The sequence below is a fragment of the Plecotus auritus genome, assembly GCF_963455305.1.
Source record: "Plecotus auritus genome assembly, chromosome: 3".
Classification (NCBI taxonomy): Eukaryota; Metazoa; Chordata; class Mammalia; order Chiroptera; family Vespertilionidae; genus Plecotus; species Plecotus auritus.
The window spans coordinates 29,740,722-29,756,477 of NC_137772.1; the positions used below are offsets into that span (position 1 = coordinate 29,740,722).

The window sequence follows — 15,756 nt, forward strand, 5'->3', positions numbered from 1 at the left end:
CTGGTCTCCAAATCTGGAATTATTAAAGGAAAGCCCACACACACTAATCTGAAATTTTCAATCTTTCTAATTACCATTTTGGTCCCCAGTAGCCTGGACTTGGGAGCTTGTTAGGAGAGCAAAATCTCAGGCCCCACCCTGACCGACTGAATTAGAATCTGCATTTTTAAGAAGATATCCAGGCGGTTTACATACAGTAAAGTTTGAGAAGCACTGGTCTAGAAGCACAATGGTCCATGGACCAGATCTAAAGTAGGAAACTTCTAGAACAGGGTTCTCGCACTTGACTGCACATTAGAGTTGTGTGGGGAGCTTTTTGAAATTCTGATTCCCTGAACTTTATCACTGGAGAATCACCTGTACAGTGATAGCTTTAAACAGGTGAATCTTATATTCAGCCTAGGCTGTCAACCTCTCATCCTAGAGTTTGTTAGAAATGTGTAAGGGACCTCACCCCCGACTACTCTCTCAAATGTGTGTTTTAACAAAATCCCAGGTGACTTATAAGCACTTTAAAGTTTGAGAAGCACTGGGAACTGTTTAGATGCAGAATACAAAGCTGACAGTTCCTTCCTTCAGGAGAGCAGGCCTGTTACAGGTCTCTGTGCTGGTGGCAGGGAGAAATCTCCTAAGAGGTTTCTATACAAGTGAGTTGAGTGGCCCTGGCTGTGAGGCTCAGAATGGTTTCTCATGCCATCTTTGGTCTGGTGATCATAGGGTGCCTATTCCTACTCTACAAATATAGGTCTCGATCCATTTTTCTGCTAGGAAATAGTATCATTTTTCCTAGTGAGGAGTGTGGGTTCTTAAGTCAGACAGCTTTGGTTCAACTTTTGGTGAATTAACTCTCTAACCTCAACGTTCTTATCTGGGGAAGGGGATAATAACTTATTATCAGTGATAGCACTGCTTGAACTATTGTCTTCAAAACTTTTCAGACTCACCTGGTATAAATGGACTGTGGTCAGATTGACTTAGGATGTGGTATATCTGCAATAATAATTCTAAGAGTCTTAGGTTACTTGAAGGTGAGGATATTTAATGGTAGTTTTATTGGGTTATAATTACTCTATTTAGCAGCTCCCCAACACAAGGAAGCTGACAATTCCTAGTCAAGAGTGGTAATATAAAGTCTTTAGTATAGTGAAAATGAATAATTATTATTGTGAAATGAAATCATAAAAGGTCATCATTCACACTCAGAATTCCTTTAACAACTATTTTAGGATCCATTATATGATATTATATACTTAGTCAGGTATGGGCCTGTCCTATGAGGCAGTGAAATACTCAAGTCTTTAGTCTTGAGACTCAGAGACCCGATTACAGGGTCCAGCACATATACTCAGTTTTTGTTGAATGAAGAACTTAATTAGCAGCTGCATTATGCTAGGTACTAGGTGTCTCCCAGGGAGGAGGCAGATCAGATGACTTCACAAATCACTCTGGTGCGGGACCTAGAGAGCCAGACAGTAGGGCTCCCAGGCTGGGGCCACTTAGCACGCTTTTCGCAGTGGGCTTTGAAGGAGGAGGCGGACATGTGTAAATGGCTGTGAGGGAGCTGGGGCAGGATGACTTTCCAGATGGAACCAAACTGAGGCAGAAAGACTAACATAACAGCCTCTTGGGTTGGGGGTTTGAAGTTGGGAGTTGAGGGGATAATGCACCTCTGCCTCCCGTTCTGTTAATCTGCTAGACTGAACACATGCAGCTGTTCTCAAAAAGGTAGCCAGGATGCTGTTGCCACTTTATATAACATTTCAGGCATACCAGATGGGTAGAAAACAGAGACCCATGATCTCACCAGCCCGTTTCAGAAATAAAACTTCATGGGTGAATCGCCAACTCCTGTGGATGCCTCCCTGGTCCCATTCCTCTCTTCCTTTCCCTGAAGGCAAGCATTACCTGTGGGTGTTTATAGGTGTGCATCCACAAACATATACAGTATTCTTTCATATACTTTTGAACTTAATGTGGATGCTGTCTTCTTGTTTCCTTTTGTAACTTGCTTGTTTTTGCTCAGTATTTCAAACTCATATGTCTTATTGATTCATAAACCCCAATTTATGAATTGCTGTATAGAATTCATTACATGAATATACACTATAACTTTTCTATTGATGAACATTTTGACTATCTTGTATTTTTGTTATCTCAAATGGCATGGCATGGCATGGCCATGAATATTGTGATTCGTGGCATCTTGTGCACACATGGGAGGGTTTCTCTAGGCTAGGTATATATTTAGGAATAAAATTGCTAGACTGTAAGTTATCATTTTCTGGGTGAACCAAGACATTGTTGAAAGCGCATATTACATTTTCTTTGAGAGTATGTAATTTTATCTACAGCTGTCTATAAAGTAATTTTTAGTTATTTTATCTCCTGATCCTTATAATTCCCATATCCCAACAAAAATAGCAGCAGGAGCCCAAAGAAAAGGCCTGGGAAAGAAAATGAAGTGAACCCGGCTCCTTTCCCCGTCAGGGCACTGGTGCGGACTCTGTTATCCATTAGTGAGGTCTGGTGGCTGTCCTGTGGATCAGATTGCCCAGCTCCCAGCTCCCAGATTCTCAGATGGGCTGTGGCAGTTGCTGCTAGTCTGACAGCTGGGAGTGTTGCCCACTTCTGGTTGTCTGACACCAGGATTTGAACGACAGGACACATGACTATTTTCACATCAACAATAGCGGAAAGACAGGCACAAAACTGGAAGTTGGAAAACAAATCACATAAAAGATTAAGTGTGAATCTAACACAGCTGAACTGTCTATAATTAATGAATTAGATCAATTTTGTTGCCTATTTCAGTCATTCCTTTAGGGCCAGGAATGTGTGTTGCTCTGGGAAATTATGGTCCTTAAAAATAGTACTTCAAAAACCTGAGTGCTGTAAAAGAAAGTGCAGAGTTGACTTGCTTTTTTTAATGGTGTTGGACAACCTTGTCTTTTTCCCATAAGCTGCAACCGCTCCATATAAACTAAGCCGGTTGAACTTTCTCCCTATTGTCAGCCTGCTTCCCGGCTTCCAAAGAGTTAAGCTGGAGGTTTGTGAGGTCATGTGTGACCTCACTGGGTCTGGACTTTTGAAGCAGAGCTCTTGGAGGGAAGCTGCCTGTTGAGAGAGGAGGCTGGGCAGAGGGGGAAGTACTTCAACTTTTTCAAGTTCTTGCCCCTCAGCCCCTGAGGGATATAGTGGCATTCTGGGAGCATGTCACTGTGGAGTCTGTGTGCAGCCGTGTGCACACACCACAGAAGCAGCTGTAGAAGTCCATTAAAAGGGCCCTTGCAGACGATGAAGGCTTGCTGAGCAGATGGACCGGGAGAATGCTCTTTGTATCTGTGACAAAATTATGGGCAGACTGTTTGCCGATGGAGGTAACTGGAATTCCGCTTGTTTTCTTTGTTTGGTCCTGGGCCCTGCTGGATAATACATACGATGGTAGTTACAGAAAATGCCTTGATGTTAAGCTGCTTTATTTCAAATGAAAAACATTGTAAGAAAGTCTTAGAAACTTAGGAGAATGATCATTCTTAGAGGTTGTTTTCTAAATTAGGTGACAGAAATGAAAAGGGTGTATTTGTTAGGGGTTTCTGATGTTTAGTCCAGATGAGACGTCTCCCAGCATAGACTTGTGGTGGGATGTAGCCTGGTGCTCCCAGACTGTGTGCGCTTTCAGATACCTTTTGTGAAACTGGAACTTCATTCAGGCATTGGAAAGTCACCAATTTGAGCTGGTCATTCAGTGGGGTCCATTCTGCCTAGGGCACAAGGCTGTCATTCTTGTTTCAGTGTATCACTGCTCTAAAGGGACTGTGTTGTTGGGATAGAACATGATTTGTCTTAGAATTCGGCATTTGGTTTGAAACTTCAAAGGCTAGCCAGTCATCTAAAGAAAAAAGTCATAGGGGTTGTTTCTGTTGGTGTGTTTTTTCTGGAGTTGAGGGAATTTCAGCCGCACAGTTTATCTCTGGGAGGGTCTCTCTCTGTGTTCATGTTCAGCAGGGATAGACAAGTGCAGGGTGTAACCTCAGTGATGGAAAAAGGGAGCTCAGGCCAAGTGCGCTGACATTACCTCCAGTCCTTTTTTTGTTAATCCTCACCCAAGGATATTTATTTCTCTTGATTTTTAGAGAGAGTGGAAGGGAGGGGGAGAGACACACTGAGAGAAACATCAATTTGAGAGGGATACGTCGATTGGATTGGTTGCCTCCTGCACACATCCTGGTGGGCACCCTAACCAGGGCTGCGGATCGAGCCTGCAACCGAGGTACGTTTCCTTGGCTGGAATCGAAGCCCAGACCTTTCAATCTGTAGGCCGATGCTGTAACCATTGAGCACCCCGGCTAGGGCTATGTCCCTTCTTGAGATGCTTAGGGTTAAAGGATTTGTGAATACCCCAGAGCATGTGAGACCCCAGTGCTTGAACATACAGTCAGCTGATTATAGCAGGTTTGTTTGTGGGTATGTATTGATTAAGTTGGTATTTTTTGTCTTGTTTATAGATTTTTAAGTTCATAATTTTAAGTTCATATTTCCAGTATTTTATTTTTTAAGATCTTTATTGTTGAAAGTATTACTTATGTCCCCTTTTTCCTCCTATTGACCTCTTATAGCCCATTCCCCACCCCAGCCCCAGGCCTTCACCATCCTATTTGTCAATGTCCATGGGTTATGGGTATATGCATACCAGTTCTTTGGTTGATCCCTTCCCGCGTATGTCCAGTATTTTATATCATTTGTCTTAGGTGTCCCATCAGTATAAAGTTTTTACCTCTTTCTCAGTAGATGTTTTGTTTAATAGCTTTAATAATAAAGGACAAAGAGAGTGCTTGAAAAAAAGGACGTGAAACATATTCTGTGAGAGGCATAATGCATAGTGGTTATGAGCCTGGACCTCGGCATTGTAGGCCCATTGGTTTAAGTTAACCTCTACTTCTTACTGTTTGACCTCTAGTAAGTTACTTAAGTACTCCTGATTGGTTTCTTTACATGTAGAGATGCTAATATGAGGGGTCTGTGGTGTGAGGATTAATTGAGGTCCAATGCATGGGAAGTATTTAGCAAAATTTCTCCTGCATTAATAAAAGCTAGATTAATATTAATAAACCTTGGCTACTATTATGTTTAAACTAGTAGCCCTGTGCATGAATCCGTGCACCAGTAGCTTGCCAGTAGCTCACTGCCACCCTCCAGTAGCTCTCTGCCCATTGCCCCACCCTCCTGTAGCTTCCCCTGTCCCCCCTGGCCCTCTCCCTCCTCCCCCCCTCATAGCTTGCTGCCCTGCCCCCTCCTGTAGCTCTCTGCCACCCACTTGTAGCCAGTAGCTCGCTGCCCACTGCCCCACTCTCCTGTAGCTTCCTCTGTCCCCCCCCTCCCCTCCGGCCCACCCCTCATAGCTTGCTGCCCTGCCCCCTCCTGTAGCTCTCCACCGCCCACTTGTAGCTCGCTGCCCCACCCTCCTGCTGATCTGTGATCCGGTCGTTATGCTGTCAGTCGGTCATTACGCTTCACAGCATAACGACCATTTGCATATTACATCTTTATTATATAAGGTTGTTCTTTCTAATTAATGTGAGGCACCTGAGGAGGAGTTAGAGTTGTGGCTATGCTGTAAATATGTGGCAGGGTTCCAGGTGGCACCTTTATAGTGCCTTGGACCCCACAGGGGGCCCCTCTTCCTAGCCATCGGTCACCTCTTGAACATAGCCTTTGGTGGCAAGGAGGGCTGGGAGGGAAAGTGGGTCGGTTAGTGCAAGTCCATCAACACTTAGTGGGAACATCACTAGGCTTCTGTCCTGCCCTGTCAGTAATGTGTTGGTTTCATCATCTTTGAATATGGAGAATGGCATTGCAACACTTGTACCTCACCGCTGGCATGTGACCCATGCTGGGAGTAAGAGTGAAATGGTTGTCAGGACCTGCCGTTCATCTGCGATCTTTCCATCTACTGGCGCAGAGTGCCCTCTGCCACGCAGCGGTGGCTGCTCTTGGAGGGGTTATCTGTGTTTCTAGGGCGGCCCTTTCTATCTCTGTGTTCCAGGAGTTAGTAGCTGTGCTAACTAACTGCTTAGCTCCTATTTCCTGGACTGTAACTTGTGGACAGCATCTTTTTCCCATGGTTATTGAGCCGGTAAAATATGTGAAAATGCCTGGCACAGAGTAAGTACTAAATACTAACAAACTTTTTGCTTCTCCCAAAATTGCTCCATTTCTTCTGTTGCTGTGAAGGTAATTTGTAAGTCTCTCCTTGTTTTGTTGTATACAAGTCTCATGTCTGATCAGTGCTTCTAAAGCTTTTAATTTAAACAATTTGCGTGTGTTATTACTGGACTCCATCTAGTATCAGTTTCTCTGTTTGCCTCCATGACTTCCTAGTACACTCTGTAATCCGTACAGCTTTTAAATTTAATTTGAACTAGGAAAGGAGTATGTTCCAATGGTAACAATTCAAATAGGAGTTCGTTTGGTGTCACTTCTTAGAAGGAAGCTGCTGATGGCTTCCAGTGTGTCTGTGCGAGGCAAGGTCTGGGCAGCTCATTGGGAACCAATTGGAAACTGCCTTCCTGGCGCAGAGGACAGATTGGTATGGAGAGTGCTGTCCGTGTCGCCAGCGCCCGTGCAGCTCGGTCCCTCTCCAGTGCCACGGCACAGTGTGTGGAAGGTTGGGGAGCTCCCTTGAAGGGATCTGCCTGCACAGCGGGGTGTGTCACCCAGAGCCCAATGTGCTTGACTGGTTGGTCCAGCTCTAGCCACACTGTTTGGTTCATGTGATCAGGCCAGAGCCTTGCAGGAGTGTGAGGCACAGGGCTCTTCTCAGACTCTTGGGGCTGAACCTGCTTGAAAACACTCAGTCCCGGAGTTCTGGGGAGACAGAGCCTGGGTTGGATTCCAGCAAGGATTTTAGTCATTGTTTCGCTAGCCTGAGGGTGTGGTTCAGTCAGCCTGGTCTGCTGTTGTGTTTGGCTTTTGGTCACTAATAACACTGGGCGGAGGAGGTGTAGAAGGAGGTGCACTGAATAGGGAGTTGGAAGATGCGGGTTCAACTTCCAGCCTTGCTGTTTACCAGCTGTGAGCCTGCACAAGGCTTCTTCAGTCCTCAGTTTCTTTACTTGGGAAACGGGACCATTGTGAGGGTGAAATAAAATGAATAAACAAAAAAAACTCATCGACAGCAGAATGGGGAAGGGGGTGGAGGGAGTCAAAAGAGGATCAAATACAAGGGGACGGAAGGAGAATAACGGACTTTGGGTGGTGAGCATATGATAGAGTATACGGCTGTTATATTATAAAGTTGTATATCTGCAATTTGTAATTTATATGTTTTTGACCAATGTTACCCCAATAAATTTAATAATAAAATATATAATGTACGTGAAAGTGTTAAATAGACTGCAGAGTTCTCTATGGATTTTTAAAATATGTTTTTCTTAAAGAACTGGCTCATTCCCCTGAGCTGGTTTAGGTAGATTGAAATATTTGTGCTTTGGAGGAGGAGGAGGAACAGTGTAGCTGCCTGGTATTTGGTGTCATTGGACTTCATCCCATTTCTTCACGAAGGTCATTTGGCCCCTCTGCTGTTGAGTGCCCCCAACATGCCTACAGCCTGTATTTGAAGGGAGGAGAGCAATATAATTTCTGTGCTCAGAATGTTCTCCACTCCCTTTTGTTGATTCAGCTGGTCCTTTATTGAGGCTCTGCTTCTCAGCAGGGGAAGCACTGAGACTGAAGCCCTGTGCCTCCCCCATTTACCCAGCTCTGCTGCTGATTGTGAGACCTGGGATCCCTCAGTTTCCTCATCTGTACAACAAAGGGGTTGGACTAACAGGCCTTTTTGCATGTTGGATGAAGATGATGACTGTCTTTCTTTTTCAGTCTTTCTTCTACCTTGCTATAGCCATCATGTGATTGACCAGTTTCTCCTTCTTCCTTTTAAACAACTTAGACAGTTACTTCATAAAATAAGATGAGTGAGTAATGAAGCTCAACATCCAGTCAAGGGCACTGAGTTGACTTCTGAGACTTAAATGTAATGAAAACCTTTTAAGGGCGACAGGGTGTTAGGGTGACTATCAAATTGTCCTGCCTATTACCTCCTGACTTGGACATTGCCTTGTTTTATAGTCATCCATGACTAATCACTCTCTGATCAGGACTTCACATCTCAGCTCTGTTATGGGAGCTGTGAGTACCTGAAAGGGGAAAGAAAGGATGGCATGGCAGCTGAAATGGAGATGCCATCCTGAGAAGAAATGGAGAAGGAATATTCTTTTAGCCAAGACTGTAATCCCTTCAGGAAAGGGCGGAGGCTTTTGCCAGGCTGTGTGGGAGACGTTTGCTGTGCTGTGGTTTGGTTCTCCGTGCTAGTCATCCATCCTGGTTTCTCAAGTTCTTTATCTAAATCTTGTTGGATACAGGAGCACATCTATCTTGAGTGGACATTTTCCTCAGCCTTTCCCAGGTGACTGCGCTTCTAGGTGACAGAATGATAGGGAAACATTTGTATTTCTTCCGTATTTGCTGCTAAAAGATAAACAAAAAGACAGTTAAAAGCTATCTCTGCAGCATGAAAATCAGAAGGCTCAGGACTGGTCCAAATTGTGGGAGACAGTATCTGGCTCCTAGAACTTCTGTGTAGTGAGGACCTTGGGGGATTCATCAGCTGGGCCAGCTGTTAAAGACCCAAGGAAGATGTCCTTCTCGTTGAAACAGTTCACCTAAAGAATTGCAGGACTTGGGGCTTCAAAGGCAATGGTTGGTAAGAGGAATGCAGATTTGTGTGTGATTGGCTGTACAGCCCAAGTGTATGACTGTGTTTTGTAGGAGTTATCTCAGTTGTAGACTCTTCCAATAGCAATGTAAATGGAGATTCTTGCTAATTCCAAAGGGCCAGGTCTCTGATATTTACCTTGCATAAACTTTGAATCAAGTACATCAACACCTATTAAAATGCCAGATATATAAGTGCCCCTTCAGGATTGGAGGTGGGGATATGGCTGACTGGTTTGGAAGGTAATGGAGAGTAAACCTAAGTTGTAAATTGTCTCATTTTCTGGCATCTTGACTTTGGAAGCTGGTATGTCCCATCCTTGGCTATGACTTTGAATTCACAATGGAAATAGCATAGCAGAGCATTTTCTGCAGCTTAAAAATGAGGGGACAAAAAGTATCTATGTGAAACACAGCCACAGAATGTCCGTTGCCACATTTTAATGTAGTAGTAAACTGCCTAATCGGAAGGCCTCACTTTCTATGTGGGGTCCTGGTAAAGTTACTGGTCATTCTGGGGCCCCCCAGTTGATAAGCAATATGGATTTCATAACCCCATCCTTTGAGGGTAACTTCTTTAAAAAAAGAGAGAGAGAAAGAGAGAAGAAAAATTTTTAACAAAGTATTTTACTGGGAAATTTAGGTAGAACAAAACAGGTACCCAGCACTGCACTCACACACAAAAGACTTTCCAGAAACATCGTGAGATGAGAGAGAACTCAGTCAGTAAAGCGATTGAAATGTCAACACTGCTTCTCAGTTCCATGGCACTTCACTTGGCTGCCTGAGTGGGAGACAGCCATCTCCTGAGTCAGCAGCATCTCTTCCTGTAGCATCCAGGTCTTCTTGGGAGGTCTCAGGGCCCCACAGCCATGAGGCCAGTGCTGGCAAGAGGCTGAGAGATCCATTGCTGAAGCCAGGCTGTGGGCCAAGGGTGGAGTTGCCCCACCCAGTGTGTGTTAAGTATCAAAATCCACCCATGGTTGGCTAGTGTAGAAGTAATGTTTATCTTGTATTGCACTCAGTTCTATGAAAATATATCTGAAGACAGCAGTCTGTTGGAACTGCACACCAACTTGGCTAAAAATGGAATTAGATAGGCCTAAAAGAACTTGTAGAGAAATTGTAATTAAAGGAAGTAACAGGATTTAGGGGTTCCCCCCCCCCTTTAAAATAAGCTGTTCTTTTTGTGCTCTGGAGCTGTTCTTTCCACTTGGTTTCTTGATGGCACGTTTTCTCCCTTCCTGCTCATCTCCCCCTGCCTTTCCTGCCCCATCTTCAGAGTTATTCATGTTGTTATCCCATTCCTTTCCCTCAATATTTAATCGTGCTCACACACCACCCCCTCCCCCATTGTGTCTCCAGTCCACATTTTGTCTTGCGGAGCCTCAGTAGCCACTGATGGGCTGGAACTAGAAGTCATGATGTTGTTGTAGCCATTGCACATCTCAGGCCAGTGTGACTCTGATGAGCCCAGCGTACCTCCAGAGCCTCCTGCGGGAGGTGGATGTCTGCAGTAGTTCAGGGTCAGCTGGTGAGATGAGGGTCTTGCAGGAAGAGTGTGATGGTGGGAGTTGGGAGTCTGGGGCTCAGGTTCCAGTTGTCTGTATCTAAATTTTTAGCCTCTCTCTGAAGCCTCCATTCACTCATCTGGAAATGAGATTAGATTAAATAACTTGCAATGTATATTTCCAATTCCAAAAATCCATTACTTGACTCTGTGAAATCATACTCATTCTGGCTCCTTAGATTAGAGCTTTGTGACCATATATGATCTATACAAGAACAACTTGAAAACCAGCAAGGAGCCTATGAACTTGGAGCAGGTAGAATAACACCAACACTGAGCAGCAATGCTAGTAACTTGCCCAGTGATAAGATGGAGAGCATGCACAGGGAGGGAGCATTTCCATTCTTTGGCTGTCTTTCTTGGGGTGCTTCCACAGCTTCACTCTTTGTATTGTTCTCCCATGGAAGCAGCCTGCACTGGTTACCCTTTCTCAGAATTGACCAATAAGAAATACTTGATTGAAATCCCAAATGCACCTCTTCTAGGAAGGTGAGCTCAGAGACAGTAGGAGATTATAATTCTCTTCTTGGCTGAAGTAAGTGACTGATGGTTGCATCTTCTCCATCCCTTTTCAGAGGCTCCTTGTTTCTCACTTCAAAGCAGAAGTGGGAGCCACAGCAGCTGAAACGAAACCAGGATGTAGGAGGTGAAAGTCCACGTGATTCCCACTTGCCTTGTAGTTGTCCAGTGTAAGGATATTGGAGGCCCTGTGTGCAAGAGAACACTTCTCTCCCTTTGGAGTGGAAGAAGTATGGAGTTGGCAATCTGGGGTATATTACACTAACTCCTTGAAACTGGGCATGTCGCTAACCAAATTCTGAGCTGATCTTATCTTTATTTATTTTTATTTTTATTATTTTTTTGGTTAATCTCGAGGATATTTTTCCATTGATTTTTAGGGAGAGTGGAAGAAAGAGGGAAAGACAGAAAGAAACATCAATGTGAGAGAAACACATCCATTGGTTGCCTCCTGCATGAGCCCAAACAGGGCCTAGGCCGGGAAGGAGCCCGTAACCAAGGTACACACCCTTGGCCAGAATCAAACCCAGGACCCTTTGGTCTGCAGGCCGATGCTCTGTACGCTGAGCCAAATCAGCTAGGGCTGATCTTATCTTTAAAATGTGGGAGTTGGGCTAGGCAATATTTAGGGTGTTTTCCAGGGCCAACACACTAGGAACCTGTGATTTTCCTCTTTGTTGGCAAGACCAGGAGAGAGGAGAGTCAGTGAGGGAAGAGGAGGGATCAGAGCAGCAGGTACTGCTGGTAGAGCCTGTACTGTCCTTGAAGGCAGAGGCTGTCCTCTAATTTTTGTGCAGCTCAAGTCCAGGTTACCTCCGAACATCTTAAAATTGGTTGTTCCTGTGGTCAGTGTACTGATTTTGGCATTTGTTTATCAAGGCGCCAGCAGTCTAAGGCACAACCTCCCACAAACTTCAGTGGCTGAATTTTTCCTGTGGTGGCGGCAGAATTTTTGAACTGGCTGCACCTTCACCAGGAGAATGTCTCCCTCCTGGGAGAAGTGGAAACTTTTCTATCCATCTCCCTCTTTCTGTTTCTTTGTTTTTTGTCTCTTCAGTATAAGCCTCAAGGATGTTCGTGGTTCCCCAGCCTAATAGTCTTGTGTGAAATGTCTGTTGGCATTGGGTTGGAGGACCTGATGGTGCTTTTGAACCTTGAGGGGAGGATTAGCTGGGACCCTCAGGGACTCTCCAGGGAATTATTCACCTTGGCTATCTTGATAACAGTGCTGGTCAGAACATTGGTATTCTCACTGATAAGGTTGAGCACATGCATTGAATGGTTTATTGAGAATACTTTCTGGTCAGGAGGGTGTCTGAAAATCTTTTTCTTTCCTTGCTTCTTTCAGTAGCACAGGGTGACTTTACAGTTGGCAAATTGCCTTGAGTTTTAAGATGCACCCTATCTCAGAGAAGGATACCACTCTACTGGGGCTGGAGAAGGCTTTGTTTAGGCTCATCCCACTGACTTACATGAAGGATATAAATGCAGTGTTGATTGTTACACTTGCATTTGGTTATCTTACATGTTGGTCAACAGGGACATAAAAAGGATTTCATCTCTATATGCTTAGTTTACTGACAGTAGTTTCTGTATTGAATTCTTAGACTCAGTGATAGTCTGAGTTGAGTTTCTCTCTTCTGGATGTGCTAGATCCAAGAACTCTCATTTGGAACTACCCATCTCCTAAAACCCTGTCCTGTTCCCCTGAGCATGATGAATGAAGAGAGAGTTGCCACTTTGCTATGTCACTAACTCTGGGGCCACGAACAGGACCAGTCAGTGTGGTGGTGCAGCTGCCAAAGGTCCTGGAGATTGCACGGCTCCTCGGCTCACTGCTGCTGTGGTAGCCTCTCTGTCCCTGTCCTCTGCAAGGCAGTATCTGTGCAGATGTGGCCAAGCTTTTACGAGTGATATAATCTCGCATCAGAGTGGTAGTAGTAAATATGCTGTTTACTTCTGAGGAAATATTTTAACTTACAAAATGTCATATTTTTATCTCATGATTTTTCCCTCTTCAGAACAAACTTACCCTCAAGTTAAAACTGTATTCCATTTAAACTAGTGGCCCAGTGCATGAAATTCGTGCATGGGGAGGGTGGGAATGTCCCTCAGCCCATCCTGCACCCTCTCCAATTGGAGGGGACTGGGGGACTCTAGCAGCATGCATGCAGAGCAGCTAACGCCCCCCCACCCCATCCCCCCGCGGGGCTGAGGGGACTGGGTGCTGCCATCTTATGAGGGCATGATGGTCAATTAGCATATTCCCTCTTTATTATATAGGATAGGATAACAAGATTTTAAAAAATCTAGGCCAGTTTGTGAACTCATATGACATGCCGCGAGCCATGGCTGTACACTCCTAGATTTGAATGCAAAGCTTTTCCCACTGATTTGGAATGAACTGGTCATTGTAACCAATTTGTGTGGAACAGTTGTTTCTCATCCCAACCCTGTAATGACGTCATTTTCTTTATACCCAACATAAATGCTTTGCAGACTAGATGGTTCTGGAATTTGACTGCTGTTTTTCTCCTTATTAAAATCTTGTGTTGCAAAAGAGCCCTGCTAGTGAACAGTATCCTTATAAGTTATTGTTTTTGTGCTTCTAACTTTTCTGGTAATAAATCCAATTTTTCCATGAAAAGGCAGCCCATCCTTTTTAAGGTGGAATAGGGTTGTGGTTGAAATTGCAAATATCCTGTGTGTCCTATTTTGATTTCCTAGCTTTAGAGTGTCTTTTTAGTGGAAGTGATTCAATCTCAGTGTGGTTTGGGTTCAAGGGTACAGAACAGTCAGAACTATAAATATGGTTGAAGGAAGCAGGATCATTATTATATTTAGCCAAGATAAAGTATACTTTAAGTTGTTTACATATAAGGCCTTGAATTAGAGAGAGGAAATGTGTTATCCCCTTAGGAGTCATTAATAGAATTTTCAAGTTTCTGATGGAAGATATGTGTCTACCTCAAATTACTTATATGTGCATGAGAAAGAAGAAGGGAGAGAGCTACTTGTAGAGAATTCCACCTTTAGAGTTACCAGGGGACTGAAGGGGGAACTTTCTATGGTATCTTCATTTTAAAAGAATGATTATCAAAACTGTTCTAGTTTATTTCTGGGGAGATAGAGCTCTTAGATAATTATGGATAATTGATATGATGTAGAGGTTAATAATGCATGTCTTCCCATAATCATATTAAAATTTGTAATCAGATCACACTGATTGCTGGGACACTTTGGGGACCAGAACTCTGTGCAATGGGTAGGACTGTGTGTAGGGTTAGGAACATGGTTCTTTACCAGGGGATTTGTCTTCATAGCCCACCATAACCTGGCCATTTCCTGACAGTATTACCTTGGGCAAAAATTCACCCTTCTTTCCTTCTAAAATGGTCCCAGTAACATCTACTTCCCATCTCAACCAACATCAGTTGAGATGATGCTTATGAAGTGCTAACACAGTGCCTGGAACTAGTAAGTGCACAGGGAATGCCAGCTGTTGTCACTGTCTTTGTTGCCATCATCATTGTTATTTATCAGGGAGTTCCATATACTTGAATCCGCCTATTTCACCACACATTTCTATTCTTTCCATTGAGCATAAAGCTCAGAATAGCGTTGAGGGACAGTATTCCACACTCACGTCTTTTTCTACTTCTCCTCTATTCTCTGTGCCTTTTTTGGTGCTCTCTGGACATTGCGAGATGAGGACTGAAGTTGTATCTGAAAGCTATTATTAGAAGAGCAGAAAGAACTACACACCCAGGACACTGAGTTCTTTGTAGGTATCTTTCCAGGGAGGAGGAAGTCCTATGGCCTCCCTTACTACTTTATTGCACAAAGTGGGGGTGGGGGTGGAGAGAAATTCCAATAATATCAGACCTCGTGCTGATATTTTTAGCTATGGTGATTCTGATTCCTCATTCTGGCTGGTCTGTCTGTAACAACTCTTAGTTATGGGTCCCTATGGTCCTTCTGATGATTCTATTTTATTTTTTATTAACAACCACAGCAGAGACACAGTCTTCTAGAGTGGTACACTGTGAGTGGAAAAAATAACATGGAAATCAACTATCTCCTTACAAAAGTTAGAGAGTAGAAAAATGTACGGGTCTCTGCCTAAGAAAAATCCATGCCTGGTCCACGTGTTCTGGCAAAAGGGAATGTCAGGGGAACTTCCTTTCTTTCTGCACCTGAACAGGATGCCAGGCTTTCTGTAGTCAGAGCACTCTTCCCTGATACCTATTTATGTCTAAAACCTTGGCCGAAGAGCTCTCATTGATTGAATATTAGTAAAACCATACAATATTTGTGAGATCTAACTCACCTTAAAACTAAACCAAACATCCAGATTGCTGTGAAGGAGAACCAAAAAAGTTGTTTCCACTTAAGCCCCTGGTGGGAGCATTTTTATGCCAAAACTGAACTACCTCTAAGCAGTCTCTGCACCATAGAGGGTTATAAAGGGCTGGTACCCTTTGGAGCCATGTGGTCTTGAGCCGCTTTGGATTTATGGGAATTTACAGTGATGTTTCAGAGTAGCTGTGGTTTGGTCCAAGGAGCTCAGGTTGTGGGCTAAATGCTGTTTGGTGTGGTCCTCGGTCAGCAGACTCAAGTCTCCTTGTGTGTCCAGGAGAAGGCTACTTCCCTTCCTGGGATTCTAAGACATTTGATGAAATACCTGCTAAAATGGGAGGTGGGGGAGTCCATCTAATTGCCACCTTTCTACTCCTATGGCTAGTAGGTGCGGTTTTTTTTTGTTTTTTGTTTTTTTTTTTTTACCAGCTCTACCTTCTCTACGCCTCCATTGGTCTTGAGCAGGGGTCCTCAAACTTTTTAAACAGGGGGCCAGTTCACTGTCCCTCAGACCGTTGGAGGGCCGGACTATAGTTTTA

General features: G+C 44.0%; 1 protein-coding gene and 1 pseudogene across 9 annotated transcripts in view; both read left to right on the forward strand.

Annotated features, from left to right (window-relative positions):
- Positions 1 to 15,756, forward strand: part of PSD3 (pleckstrin and Sec7 domain containing 3) — a 532,096-nt gene that overhangs the window by 270,788 nt on the left and 245,552 nt on the right. For 2 of the 8 annotated variants that reach the window (XM_080660412.1, XM_080660419.1), the window contains exon 1: positions 3,113 to 3,377. The exons of the other annotated variants lie outside the window; for them this stretch is intronic. The gene's annotated coding sequence lies outside the window, so the exon portion shown is untranslated. Of the gene's footprint in view, positions 1 to 3,112; positions 3,378 to 15,756 lie in introns of those variants that run through there. 8 annotated transcript variants of the gene reach the window in all.
- LOC308243258 (motile sperm domain-containing protein 3-like) overlaps positions 1 to 15,756 on the forward strand; it is a 40,388-nt pseudogene that overhangs the window by 164 nt on the left and 24,468 nt on the right. The gene's annotated exons all lie outside the window — the stretch shown is intronic.